This window comes from Octopus sinensis, linkage group LG1 (genome assembly GCF_006345805.1).
Source record: "Octopus sinensis linkage group LG1, ASM634580v1, whole genome shotgun sequence".
Classification (NCBI taxonomy): Eukaryota; Metazoa; Mollusca; class Cephalopoda; order Octopoda; family Octopodidae; genus Octopus; species Octopus sinensis.
In genome coordinates, this window is record NC_042997.1 from 195,034,318 (window position 1) to 195,047,428 (window position 13,111).

The following is a 13,111-nucleotide window of genomic DNA, read 5'->3' on the forward strand; positions in this document are numbered from 1 at the left end:
AAATGACTGAAACAAGTAAAAGAATAAAAGAATAGTTTTGCCTTTTTAATTATTACTAGCACTATGACCCGGTGTTGCCGGGTCATAGTGCTAGTGCATGCATATACAGCTGCGTGTGTGCGCACATACATGCGAGTACTGTCCAAATCTCCGACCAATCACATACAGGTAGCTGGCATTCAATTGGCGTATCAAGTTTCGGGCATTTTGATTGGGTTTTGGATAGAAAATTCACAAAAAAGTCACTTCTATTGGTTTTTCAATGGCTTTGCGGGGTGACTGGGGAAATGTAAAGATGTGCACGACCACCCTTGGACGGTTTTGAATGACCATAGAAAGTGCGAGCCCTCTAACTGAAAAATTGTGGATTTGTATAAAGGGCATGGACACACACATTTTGCCGTTTATATATATAGAGATTATTTTTATTTTGGCCAGGCACCAATCTGAGCCTTTTCAATGGTTTTTTTTTTTTTTAACTAATTCTATCTTTTTTAGCTGAACTTCTTGTTCTTTAGACATGCTACAACCATTTTAAGGACAAATATAAGTTTTCTTTAAAAACTTCAGATATAATTTTTATATAACTAAAACAAAAAAAAAAAAACAGAGGAAAAAAAAAGCAAACTTCTTACCTGGGTACACCTTTCTCTCTGGAGATATCGATTCATGCATAGCAGATATGATGTGTAGAAAATGGAAGTATGTGTATGTACTATCAGGTTAATAATGTGTGAACATGGTTGTGGTAACAGCCTGGTGGATATATATATGGGGAATGTTCAACGTGTGGTCTCAATAGTTATTTACCTGTGAAAAGAAAATCTTGTTATTAAGACAATTTTGAAACTATTTTCAGTAAGTATAATAGTAATTTAATAGATGTAAAAATATCTGTTGAGATGCAGCACAAATTTTTGTCAGTGAACAGGTTACGGTCTTAAAGCGACGAAAATATTTTGACAAATTTAACTTAAATGTTGAAGTGAATCGAACGGCTTTTGTGTGTTTCTTGAATGGCTTACAAACACCTTCCACGCTGCAATTGTTTTCGTTTCAGCACACGATCTCAGATCAAATCACTTGCTATGCAAGTACATCTCCATAAAATATCTGTTAAATGTGGGAAAAAAATACTTGGTAAATAACTGGTATGTTAAGGTCCTGTAACTAGGGATTACACCTTCCTGAATAACCTGATTAACCATATGGGTGACTAGACTGTGTCCAACTCTACCAGATATCTTAAGTATCTAGTAGTGATTCCTGATGGACCAGGGGCCTTTCCTGTCCTCCTATCTTTAATTGCCTTATCTATCATACTGATGTCAACTAGGATAGCTGTTCCCTCTGTTGGGTTCACACGAGGAAGGCTCCCTTTCTCTCATTCATTCTCTGCATTTAATAACCTTTCATAGCAGTTCTTACACACCACTTTCTTTTCAGGATCACAAAGAGCAAGTGTACCATTATCTGTTCATACACACATCTCTCCCACATCTTGATTCTCTCTTACATACTGTCTGGAAATCTGCAACACCTCCAGTCTCTGATCTTCACACTGCAAGACAGTGGCAAACTTCTTCCTCTCTGCTTCTGCCCTAGCTACATATACCTGACACCTAGCATCTTTTTTAGCTATGTGATATTATTCTTTGCTATCCTCATCTTCCAGTCTTTCCAAGCCTGTCTCTTCCCAGATGATAGAAAGGTTCTATTTTCTAGTCTACTTCTTGAAATTGTAGACTTACTAAGTTTACTTTAAGACTGTTGAATTTCAGATTTTGCTTCCATGTCTAGAAGTTTGCCAAATCTTCAACAGCTTTTGCTATAAGATCTACATTAGCAGCACACAGAAGATTCCTTACACAGCTGATCTTAAATTCCCCTATTATGACCTGGAGGACTATGAATAAGCAAAGGTTTGAGAACTATATTTTAGTAGATCCCCACTTGCATTTCAATTTATCACTGAACTCATTGCTAACTGCACCTCTGTATACAGGGCTTGTACAACCATCATCATCATCATCGTTTAATGTCCGTTTTCAATGCTAGCATGGGTTGGACGGTTCGACTGGGGTCTGGGAAGCCAGGAGGCTGCACCAGGCTCCAGTCTGATCTGGCAGTATTTCTACAGCTGGATGCCCTTCCTAACGCCAACCACTCTGTGAGTGTAGTGGGTGCTTTTTACGTGCCACCGGCACAGGTGCCAGAGGAGGCTGGCAAACGGCCTCAATCGGTTGGTGCTTTTACATGTTACCGACACAGATGCCAGTCAGGTGACGTTGGCAACTGCCATGTTTGGATGGTGCTTTTTAAATGTCACTGGCACAGGTATCTTAACTACAATTTCCCCTCACAAAATATTCATCTAGCCCTAGCATCCTGTATGACCACGATCAGAGGTGTACAGTACTATTCCACCACCATATCACCTCCAGACTGGTTGCTATCTTGCACCAGCTACAGATCTCGTGTCAGTAGCATTCAACAGGTTGTCTCAAAGAAACACCCAGTTATTTGGTCATGTGTCAACTAGAACTGTGGGTCTGCAAACCGCTAAGCTCTTTCTGCTTTCATATTTTCCTTTTCCAAACTGCTTTGTATCTCTGGGTCTCTATCGTTCTTCCCTGAAGTCGTTAACTACTCTCCTGTATAGAGTGCTATTCTTCACCAGGGAAAGATTTAGCATTCAGAACTACCATAAATCCTCGAGTATAGTTCGCCCTTGCGTATAATACGCAGGGGATTTTTACGAGGCTGTACCACTGAAAAACCTAAACCTTGTGTATAATACGCACCCCTTCTCTAACTCGAATCGTGTGTAATTAAGCCAGCAGCACCTATTCAAACAAACACTTCTATATTGTGTAAAACAATAATGGCGATGTTCTTAGCTGTTGTATGGGAATGTAAATATATTTGCAAATTGTTTTTGTTACATGTTATTCTGTGTTCTGAATACTTTTATTTTAATAAATGTTGCTTACTGCAAGTTATGGATGATTCTTTTATGACTTCATTGCTTTCAGGCTTAGCTTAAGGTATTTTCGCGCCCAACCTCACAAAATGCGTCTGAATAAACATTGCCAGACAGCAAATAGAGACTCAGACATTGCTTAGAAAATATTTCTCATTTTTAACCTCGTATATAGTACGCACTAAAGATTTTGACCTTTAAATTTTTTTGGGGGGGGGATGCGGATTATACTCGAGGATTTACGGTATCTGTCTATCTTGTTTCCTGGTGAGTTACAAAGTCTAACTAGATTGTGTGTTCGTCTGTTTGACAGATAATTAGGTGGTTGGCTAATTTCCGGTAGTTAGTGTTATAAAAGGTCAGATCATTTGCATCACAGAATTCCAGGAGCCTTGTTCTTTCCTTATCACTTCATTCATTATACCATAAAGTTGTTAGTGTAACGGCAGAGGCGCCTTCCTAGTATTGTTCAACACATCCATACGTTCATTCAAGCCACAGCCATAATAATCGAGTTAAGGAAGTAGTGTGTGTGTGTGTGTGTGTGTGTGTGTGTGCGTGCGTGCGTGCGTGTGTGTGTGTGTGTGTGTGTGTGTGTGTGCGTGCGTGCGTGCGTGCGTGTGTGTGTGTGTGAACTGTAAAAATTTTACATGCCTATTTTTTCTGATGAAATATTTAATCCGTTTTGAGATTGAAAAGACCCTTTGCTCTTATTGCCTAATTACCAACATATTCTCTTGCTTAACAGTTCATTTACTTTGACAGAAAATGTACTTTAGATTTGCACACAAACGTACACGTAACCTACATAAACTGGTAACCATACTACCACCATCAGTACAACAACCACCGCCACCACCACCACTATTACTACTATTGCTAGTGTGTAAACAACTTCGTCACTTTAACCTCTACTAATACCATCAACACAATTGCTCCAAACACCAATTGCTATTTCACCAGCTTATATCAAATGACCTATTAGTTATCTCCAGGTCAGCCAAAAATCCTGCAGACCTAAGGTCAAATATATTCTAGGCACGATTGACCATCCCCACTTTTTTTCTTTAAGGAATTATTGCATCTGAGTTTACTATTGTCCAATGTGTTCTATTCGTCGTTGAATTGACTGGTGATATATTTCTAGGAAACAGAGAAAATCTTGGTCAAACGGATCTTTATATTCTCGAGAACGACGTGATTATGTAACTCTCTCTCTCTTTCCTAACTTAAGCCAAAAACTTAAACGACCAGAGACGAAAATAGACCGTTTTCCAGCCCCACCAGGCATACCATATTTAGGACATTATATAATGTAACCTTTTTTTAAAGAGAGAAACCCCGTAGTGTATGATATGAGGGCAAGATTCAGCTAGTATTTCTAGCTGAAGTAGATCGACCTCAAAGTGATTTCCTTATTCCTCTCGTCACATGATTTTGTTTTGATAACAAGGTTATTTACCCTCCTTCAACATAAACAAGCATAAAATATCTGTTTTCCCATTAATGCGCGCGTGTGTGTGTGCGGGGAGAGGGGCTGTATACGTTTGTTTGTGTGCTTAGCAACAGTATTTACAAACAAAGCCTGCTTATTATTAACCACTTACGCAGAAAATTATGTTACATCGCATTCTTTCAAGTACTCCCAAAGGTCCCAGGCATGTTGATAAGGATGGAATGTTCATCCCATTCTATATATAACAAAATATCCTATCTGTCAGTGGACCATGATCATAGCCTCTGGATTAAATCTATAAAAGAATGTATATGTGTATACAGAATTGTAAAAATTACTGTAACAATATGTTGGTCGGTAAAGTAGTTCAGTCTTAGGTCTAACCTGTTAGACCTGAGCTATAATCAATATGCTGGCAAATCAAAATAATGGCATTCCGTTTTATCTCTCTCTCTATATAAAGCTGAAGTTGTCAGTGTATGGCAGGCTTGGTAGCCTTCAACTAACACTATCTCCTCCGAGACCCTGGGGCGCAAGTTGACCAAAATTGAGAGTATGATACAAGAAGGCTTGCTCTTCCTTCCGTAGAAGAAAACATTCAAATCGGACCATGTTAACACCAAAAATTATTTACATCAAAAAGGTGCTTTTTTTCTATGAAAATTCCTATTTTTTACGTTTTTTTTTACTGCTGTGTCGCCGTTTTTCGGTGTATTTCAACCAGAAAAATGTTCACCTAAAGAGAATAACAAGCTACATAATGCAACATTTTTACTTTTCAAAAATTCCAATACTAAAGGGTCGAAACAAACCCGAGTAACGCCGGGCGGTATTGCTAGTTCTCAGATATATCTCGACTGCATGGTGAAATGTGTTGTATTTGACTTAAGTCGATAGGTATCTGATTTGGGAGAGATTTAGTTACAATTTCTAGGAGGAAAAGTGGCCATTTAAGGATTTCCCTATAAAAGTTATGGCTGTTGTGTCTCCGGCGAGATTAGAAATCATATCTTGCAGTATTTAGTTGCATTCTTTTACGATTTGAGTTCAAATTCTGTCGAGATCGACTCAGTTATTCAATTTCCAGGGGTGTGTGTAAAGGAGGGGAGGTGGACAATAAAGGAGCCTCTATGTAATTATTGACCAGCTAGAAATAGCAGCCAAATCTCTCTCAAATCATCACCCACTGACACATTAGATAACGTAGACTTAAATATCCCCCCCCCCAAATATGGAATGATCTGCTCAGTCAGTATTGACTTAGGTAAACAACAATTTTTCGGGTTCGTTAAAAACCCAGCTTAATGTTTACATCTCTAGGTCAGACTGACCGAGTAATTCAAAGGTGTTCCGGTCATGACCATCCGTCTTTTTTTTTTTTTTTTGCAGCTGCTTCTAGCCTGACGAGGGCAGGAACTAGGACGATGAACTCAACACAGGTGATGAAAGAGAGATGAGTGGATATGCATGTTAGTGCCTATGCTTGTTTAGAACACCCACCTCTATTTCTCTTCACATTTTGCTGTTCCAGAGTCACCAGGGTAGTTATACAACTCACACTTATTTAATTTTGCTTTTATGTCAAATATTAATAGAAACAAGTTTAAGATTGAAATTAACAATTACTCGACTTTTTGTTTTTGAAGAGTACATCCATCATCGTTTAACGTCCGCTTTCCATGCTAGCATGGGTTGGACGGTTCAACTGGGGTCTGGCAAGCCCGAAGGCTGCACCAGGCCAGTCAGATCTGGCAGTGTTTCTACAGCTGGATGCCCTTCCTAACGCCAACCACTCCGAGAGTGTAGTGGGTGATTTTATGTGCCACTGACACAGGTGCCACGCGAGGCTGGCAGACGGCCACACTCGGATGGTGTTTTTTATGTGCCACCGACACAGGTGCCAGACGAGGCTGGCGAACGGCCACGCTCGGATGGTGTTTGTTACGTGCCCACAGCACGGAGGCCAGTCGATGCGGTACTGGCTACGGTCACGTTCGGATGGTTTTCTTGTGTGCCACTGGCACTGGTACCACAAGGATACAAATTCCATTGATGTTCATCTATTTTGATTTGATTTGATTTTCACTTGCCTCAACAGGTCTTCACAAGTGTCACAAGAAGGAAGGTATGCACAGGTGGACTGACTACGTCCCAGGCAGGGGCCACAGGTTATGGCTTCACTAGTCTTGCCGGGTCTTCTCACGCACAGCATACTTCCATAGGTCTCGGTCTCTAGTCATTTCCATGGTGAGACCTAACGTTCGAAGGTCGTGCTTCACCACCTCGTCCCAGGTTTTCCTATAATAATATTCATGTGTTTTACTCTGTCCCAACACGAGAATGAGAAAGGAAGGGGTGATGGCAAATTGGTAGTGGGATGTTGAAAAAATCAAACAGCGTTTCAACTCTGTGTGGCTATATGTGTGTGTGTATATAAAAAAAGATGTGTGTGCACGCAATTGAAGTGGGATGGTGAATATTCAGTGCTGAAAAGAAACATCAAACAGTGTTTCAACTCTGTGTGAGTATATGTGTGTGTATGTAAAAAAGAAGGTATGTGAACATGTGTTTGTGTGTGTGTGTGTTGTGTGTGTGTGTGCATGCGCGCGCACACACACAATGGAAGTGGGATGGTGAACATTCAGTGCTGAAAAGAAAAATCAAACAGCGTTTCAACTGTGTGAATGTATGTATGTATGTGTGTGCGTGTACAAGGGAAGTATGTGAATGTTTATATATGTGAACCAGCATTCTTTCAGTATCAAACGATGATTGATGTCACATCTCAAAGGACAACCATCAGATAACATTGACAAATGTATTAATTTGAATTACCATCCATATTCTATCTTTTGTCCTTATTTATATATAAAATACTACAATTAGCTGTCATTTTTCATGGCATGGGTACAGCTGGTGTTTAATAACGTTTTACAAGTGGAATGACAATAACTTCAAAGTTTTGGCTTGCATTGTTATGTATATATGAGCAAATCGCCCGCTGTCCAATGGGCGGTGCTGAGTTGTCAAACATTTAAACCAAATTTTCTCAAAGCAACTTGTTCGACCATCCCATAGGCCTCCCCTTTGAGAAACACTGATTTAACCAAAATTTGAGACACCAGCAAAAGAAGAAATAAAGATAGACTTTTCTTCTGTTCCAAAGAAAAACGATTTTATTCACACAAGTATGCAAGCGAAGAGTTTAAAGTCTCAGTAATGATAAGGGAGAACACAAACATGGTTTAAACAGTAAGCTTGGCAGAAAAGAAAAGTGCCTTTAAGCTGTACAAAGACAACAAAAAATGGAAGGTGCAGTTATGTACAGGTTGACGGAAGAAAAGCAGGACAAAAATGGCTTTATCGATTGCATTCTCACCTGGAATCGATTTTTGTAATTTTTTCAAGACTTATACACACCCTGATACCGTCAGTATCTACACATCAAATTTGAGCACAATCGGATGGAGGATGCCCGAGATCCGAAAAGACACACACACAGACAGACAGACAGAACGGATTTTATATAAGAGATTAGTTCAATGCTTAAAATGTTTTTTAACTACTGCCTTATTCCCTTCACTCATGCTTTTTCAATGCCCCTAGCTAAGTTCCAACAAAATTAAATAGACCACAAAAATTTGCCACCAACAGATTGATCACCATTAAAATACAAGACATACTTTCATTAATATAATTTGGAATGTTAGAACATTTCGACAAGATGGTCAAAATTAGAGCAATCAAAAGATAGGTCTATTACATTATGACTTCTTCCTTTGTCCTCATCACTCATATGAAAAAAAAATTTCTATCCAATTTAAGGACTGCACTTATATGTCAGTAAGCAGTGAATATAACTTATTAAACTATCTTCACTTGAAGTCACAAAAATTAAACTTTTTGAAAAGAGGAAAAAAAACCCGAGCACCCTGAAATATAAAAAAATATTAAACTATTTTTTCTTTAATAAATTATTCTTTGTCTTGTCCTTGCAGAAATATATGTTATGTTAGTGTTACTGAAATTAAGATTGTGAGCTTTAAAAAGTTAATTAGAAATAATTATGGGATGAGTTTAAAAATAAATATGCCTTAACAACTAATGATGTTTTAATTATTCCGTCAAGTAAGGGAAACAATTCCACATAACTTTCAGTTTAATTAGACAACTAATCCTTTTTACTCTAGGCAAGAAAGCCTGAAATTTAGGGGGAGGGGACCAGTTGAAATGAATGACCCCAGTACGCAACTGGTACTTAATTTATCGACCCTGAAAGGATGAAAGGTATCGTGGTCCACCTATCGTGCACTCAGTACACTTACTAGAAATAACTACCAATGTCACACTCTGTTGTCTTGGACACATTGCATAATTTGGTCCTGTGAAAACGATAGGATGGTCATGGATGTAACGACTTTGCTCATAAAACAATTCAATCAAAGCTAATTTGGGGCTAAATAAACACTAACAAGCCAATGAAGAGGGGCATTACTCTGAATCTTTAACCTGCAAGAAATTGCAGCCAAATCCTCTAACCTGAATATAGTATATCTTTTATCCTTTATCTGTTTCAGTCTTTGGGTTGTGGCCATACTGCAGCACCACCTTTGAAGGGTTTAGCTGAAAAACTTGAACTCAATACTTACATTTTAAGTCTGGTATTTATTCTATTAGACTCTGTTGCTATTATGTTACAGGAACATAAACAAACCAACAACAGTTGTCAAGTGTATGTGTGTATGTGTAAACAATACAAACACAGTAACACACGGAGATATGTACACATAATTATATACATATATATACATACACACACACATATATATATATGTATATATATATATATATATATATATATATATATATATATATATATATAATATATATATATATACAACATACATATATGCAGGCATGGCTGTATGGTAAGATGCTTGCTTCCCAACCACATGGTTCTGGGTTCAGTCCTACTACATGGCACCTTGGGCAAGTGTCTTTACTACAGCCTCAGGCCAACCAGACCCTTGTGAGTGGATTTGGTAGATGGAAACTGAAAGAAGCCTGTCATATATATATATATATTTAAGTATGCGTCTTTGTGTCTGTGTTTGTCCTCCCCCACCATCACTTGACAACTGATGTTGGAGTGTTTATGGCCCTACAACTTAGCGGTTTAGCAAAAAAGAGTGATAGAATTAGTACCAGGCCTACAAAGAATAAGTTCAGGGGTCAATTTCTTTGACTAAAAGGCGGTGCTTCAGCATGGCCACAGACAAACAACTGAAATAAATAAAATACACACACACACACAAATATATATGATGGTCTTCTATCAGTTTCCAGTTACCAAAACCAACACACAAGGTTTTGCCTAGGGCTATAGAAGAAGACACTTGCCCAATGTGCCATGCAGTGGGATTGAACCCAAGATCACATAGTTGTGAAGCAAGCTTCTTGTCCACACAGCCATGCTTCTGCTTATAACCACAACAAAAAAAAAAGACATGATGGCTTTGATAATAGGTCTACTTAATGTTGATCTAGAGTAAATATTCATTTCTACTTTAAGCATAAGACCTGAAATTTGGGGGGAGGGGGTAAGTTCATTACATCGACCTCCAATATTCAACTGGTACTTATTTCATCAACTCCAAAAGGATGAAAGGCAAAGTCGACCTTTGCAGAATTAGAACTCAAAATATACAGACAAATGTGATGCCAGTAAGTATTTTACCTGGTATGCTAATGACCCGGTCAGTTCGCCACCTTTGAGTATGTGTCATGATTACCAAAAGAAATCAATAATGACAAACATCCAATGTGATCGCCTCAACTGCTATAATCAGTTATACAGTATAACTGAATGTTGTCAGGTGCTGGAGTGGCTGTGTGGTTAAGAAGTTTGCTTCCAAAGTATATGGTTCCAGGTTCAAGTCTCTGTGTGTTGCATCTTGGGAAAATGCATTTTACTAGAAGTTTGCAATTCCAGGCCAGCCAATGCCTTGTGAATGGATTTGGGAGATGGAAACTAAAAGAAGCCCAGTGCATCCGTCCTTGTGTTTGTTCCTCCCTGCTACCCCCACTGCTTGACATCTATCCCTAGTTTCCTCATTGACCACCAGATAAGGGATCAGGGGACCCTGTCAAAGGCTTTCTCCATGTCAATGAAAGCCAGGTACAGGGGCTTATCTTTGGCTAGGTATTTCTCCTGCAGCTGTCTTACCAGAAATATAGCATCAGTGGTGCTTTTCCCTAGCATGAAACCAAACTGACTCTCTCCCTAATTAGTTGGGCTATGACCCTCTCCGTGATCTTCATTACCTGATCCAACAGCTTGATACCTCTGTAATTATTTGTATCTAAAGCGTCACCTTTACCTTTGTAGCAGTTGACTATTATGCTGCTACACCAGGTCATTGGGTATGACTCCTTTGTGTATCACTCGGTTAATTATACGGGTGACTAGGCTATAGCCAACACTGCCAGATATTTTCAGCATCTCTACAGTAATTCCTGATGGGTCAGGGGATTTCCCTGTCTTCATACTTTTAATTGCTTTATCTACCAAGGTACTGTCAACTCAGATAGCTGATCCCTCTGTTGGGTCAACATTCAGCAGACTCTCTTTCTCCCATTCATTTTCTTTATTCAGCAACCTTTCATAGTGGCGTCTCCAAACCTCTCTCTTTGCAGCCCCATTTAGCACAAGAGAACCATCATCTATGCGGACATATTTCTCTCCTACAACATCAGGATTCTCTCTTACACACTGTCTTGCAACACAAAATACCTCAAGTCTTTGATCCTCATGGCACAGAACATTGTCAAATTTTTTCTTATCTGCTTCCCCTCTGGCTAAATAAACCTGTCTCCTAGCTTCTCTTCTGGCAGTCTGATACAATTCCCTGCTACCACCATTCTTCCAGTCCTTCCAAGCCTGTCTTTTTTCTCTAATAGCCTTGTCTACAACATTGTTCCACCACCACGTTATTTTGGGTCGAGAGGGGACTTTGCACCATCCACATATCTGGTCAGTGGCTCTCAGCAGGTTGTCCCGTAGAAACCTCCAGTTGTCTTCTACACCATGTGAAGCTATATCCCCTTCTATTTTGTCAAAGGCTTCGAGTAATATGTCTCTAAATCTCTGTCTATTCGCAGGATCTTTAAGCTTCCAGACCCTTCTTCTCCATGTTGGTCGCCTTCTGGGTGTCCACTTAGACCTGATCCTAAAGTCACTAACTACCAGTCTATGTTGTGGGGTATATTCTTCACCTGGGAAGGTTTTGGCAATTATAAGCAGCCATCTTTCCCTTTTTCTGGCAAGAATATAGTCAATTTGGCTAGTATATCGGCCCGATCGGTAGGTGACTGGTAGGTTTCCTGAAGTTAGTATTGCAAACCATAAGATCATTTGCATCGCAAAACTCCAGCAGCCTGGTTCCCTCCTCATTGTGGGAACCATAACCGTAGCCTCCATGTACGCCATGGAAGCCCCCTGTATGTTGTCCAACATGTCCATTGAAGTCACCAGCCACAAAGAGAAGGTCCCTGTCGTTCATCAACGAAGTAGTCTGCAGTAGGGTGTCATAAAATCGATCTTTCTGTCCATTGGGTAGCCCCGGCTGAGGGGTATAGGCCGATATAATGGTTGCTAACTCATGGTAAAGCACTAATATAATCTTAAGTATTCTGTCGCATACTCTGACTACTGCAATTACCTTATCTACCAATTTTTCAGCAAGAAGTATATACACACCCCCGACCCTGGAAGTGTTCCCCACCCAGAAAATCTTGTACCTGTGTTCTTTGCCTGTGAGGAACCTAGCAGGACCTCCTCTCCACCTTACTTCTTGGATGCAATCCTTTCTACTATAGGCATAAGGCCTGGATTTTGTGGGGATGTGGAGAGTCAATCACATCGACCCCAGTACTCAACTGGTACTTAATTTATTGACTCCCCCCCCCCCGAAAGGATGAAAGGCAAAGTTGACCTTGGTGGAACTTGAACTCAGAATGTAGCGACAAGTGCAATACCTATTTCCTTACTACCCACAAGGAGCTAAACACAGAGAGTACAAACAAGGACAGACAAACGGATTAAGTCGATTACATCGACCCCAGTGTGTAACTGGTACTTATTTAATCGACCCTGGAAGGATCAAAGGCAAAGTCTACCTCGGCGGAATTTGAACTTGGAATGTAATGGCAGGCGAAATACCGTTGAGCATTTTGCCCAGCATGCTAACGATTCTGTCAGCTCGCCAATCCTTTCAACTATAGGCACAAGGCCTGAAATTTGGAAGAAGAAGTCAGTTGATTATATCAACTCTAGTATGCAACTGGTATGTATTTCATTGACCTAGAAAAGAATTTGAACTCAGATGAAATGCCTATTTCTTTACTACCCACAAGGGGCTAAACACAGAGGAGACAAACAAGGACAGACAGCCGGATTAAGTCGATTATATCGACCCCAGTGCGTAACTGGTACTTATTTAATCGACCCCAAATGGATGAAAGGCAAAGTCGACCTTGGCGGAATTTGAACTCACAACGTAAAGACAGACGAAATACAGCCACGCATTTCGCCTGGCGTGCTAACGGTTCTGCCAGCTCGCTGCCTTTATAGATAGATGAAATAATGCCACTAAGCATTTTGTCCGGTGTGC

The 13,111-nt window shown here is 39.8% G+C and overlaps 1 protein-coding gene across 1 annotated transcript in view; it reads right to left on the reverse strand.

Moving 5' to 3' along the window:
- LOC115217981 (glycerophosphocholine phosphodiesterase GPCPD1-like) overlaps positions 1-13,111 on the reverse strand; it is a 68,911-nt gene that overhangs the window by 50,107 nt on the left and 5,693 nt on the right. The window contains exon 2 of the mRNA XM_029787722.2: positions 636-810. The gene's annotated coding sequence lies outside the window, so the exon portion shown is untranslated. The remainder of the gene's footprint in view (positions 1-635; positions 811-13,111) is intronic.